The sequence below is a fragment of the Rhinopithecus bieti genome, unplaced genomic scaffold (assembly GCF_001698545.2).
Source record: "Rhinopithecus bieti isolate Rb0 unplaced genomic scaffold, ASM169854v2 scaffold_13577, whole genome shotgun sequence".
Classification (NCBI taxonomy): Eukaryota; Metazoa; Chordata; class Mammalia; order Primates; family Cercopithecidae; genus Rhinopithecus; species Rhinopithecus bieti.
The window spans coordinates 621,043-623,254 of NW_016807867.1; the positions used below are offsets into that span (position 1 = coordinate 621,043).

General features: G+C 47.5%; 1 protein-coding gene across 7 annotated transcripts in view; it reads right to left on the minus strand.

Moving 5' to 3' along the window:
* SLC35D4 (solute carrier family 35 member D4) overlaps nt 1-2,212 on the minus strand; it is a 152,376-nt gene that overhangs the window by 21,139 nt on the left and 129,025 nt on the right. The window lies entirely within an intron of this gene.

The window sequence follows — 2,212 nt, forward strand, 5'->3', positions numbered from 1 at the left end:
AAAAAAAAAAAAAAAAAAAAAAAAAACAAAAAAGAAAGGGCAAGGAGCAGCCAACAACTCTGCTCAGAGACGTAGACACTAGGCACTGGCGGCCTGACTCCCCAGTGGAGGACTTGCCCCCATGCACTGCCCTCACTGTGGGTGCGGTTCAAATGCACGTCTCAGCAGAGTGACAGATTTCTGTACATCAGGAGCCTGTGGAGCTACTCAAGAACACTCAAAAGTGAGACTGTTAAATCTGCTCGTGCCTAGAGTCCACTCCATTCGTAACTGCATTGAGGAGGAAACAGAAGCCAGGAGAGGCGTAGTGTGCCAAGTCTGGGTACAGGATGTCCCACGTGTAGTCACCCAGGGCACAGCCCAAGAGGCGAAGGGACTCCCTTAACTCACATGGGGAGACAGTGACAAAGAGATGGTGTGTGACTGCTCCAGGGACCCAGGGAGTTCGTGGCAGTGAGGAACAGCACCAAGGCCTTGACTCCTAGATCAATTTTCTCCAACGGTCAAAAACTCAAGGGCCCACGCAAGCTCTATACAGCTTTTAAAAAGAAGAACCCAGTGAAAGCAGGGCCTCTAGCAGATATCTGCACACCCACATTCATAGCAGCACCACTCACAACAGCCAAAGCTGGAGGCAAACCAGTTGTCCATGGAGGGACAGACAGAAAAGCAAAATGTGGGGCATACCTATGATGGAATATTATTCGGTCTTAAAGAGGAAGGAAACTCTGATTAATGCTACCCCATGGAAGACATTATGCTAAGTGAAATACACCAGACACAGAAGGACAAATACAGTATCATTTCACTTATATGAGTTACTTGGAATTGTCAAACTCATAGAGACAGAAAGTAGAATGATGGTTGTCAGGGCCTAGGAGGAGCAAGGAATCGGGATTAGTGTTTAATGGATACAGAGTTTCAGTTTAGGAAGAAAAATTTGTGGAAATGGATGGTGGTGATGGTTGTACAACGGTATGAATTTAATCAATGCCAGTGAACTGTCCAGTTATAAATGGTAAATGTCCAGTTACAAAATGGTAAATCTTATGTTTATTTTAGCGTACACACAAAATCCATTTCTTTTTCTCTGCTTAAATTCTTTTTTTTGAGATGGAGTCTCACTCTGTCCCCCAGGCTGGAGTGCAGCGGCGCGATCTCAGCTCACTGCAAGCTCTGCCTCCTAAAGCTCACGCCATTTTCCTGCCTCAGCCTCCCGAGTAGCTGGGAGTACAGGAGCCCGCCACCACACCCAGCTAATTTTTTTTGTATTTTTAGTAGAGATAGGGTTTCACCGTGTTAGCCAGGATGGTCTCGATCTCCTGACCTCATGATCCGGCCTCCCAAAGTGCTGGGATTACAGGCATGAGCCATCACGCCTGGCCTTAAATTCTTAATTCTTACCCCTTTCCCCAACTTTGTTTTTTTTTTTTTTTTTTTAAACAAAATATTTTTAAGAGTTGGGGCCTTGCTATGTTGCCCAGGCTAGAGTGCAGTAGCTATTCACAGGTGAGATCAAGGCTGCAGCCTTGAACTCCAGCTCAAATGATCCTCACACCTCAGCCTCCTGAGTAGCTGGGACCACATGCACCATGACACCTGATATCTTCCTCCTACTTTGCCTGACTAAAGCCCCTAGGCCTCAGGCAAGAGTCCTCCAAAAGGATGATGTGTTCTCTCCGCAGCACTTGGTTTCTACCTGCTTGATGCCCCCACTACTGTCCTGTTCATCAGTGATCTCTTTACAAGCCTATCTCCCCTCTCTGCACTGTGAACTCTTCAGGTCAAAGACTTGGAAGCCATCACAGGACCAAACTCAGTGCCGCAGAGCCTGGCTCAGTCACGTTCGACAAAGGCTGGAAAGAACCTGAGAGCCTCCGACCCTCTCTGGAGGGCACATGAACATGCAACAGGCTTAGTACTGGCTTCCTTTTTGCTCACTTGGAAAGTCAGCTCTGAGGAAGAGGCTCCTCATGTGCTTGGAAGCTCAAAATTTGCTCTTAGACATATGTGGGAACATGCAGTTTCAGCACAGAAACAAAATCTTTTACCATTAAGCCCCAAATAAGCATTTAAAAGCAAAGGGGTGGCCGGGCGCGGTGGCTCAAGCCTGTAATCCCAGCACTTTGGGAGGCCGAGACGGGCGGATCATGAGGTCAGGAGATCGAGACCATCCTGGCTAACACGGTGAAACCCCGTCTCTACTAAACAT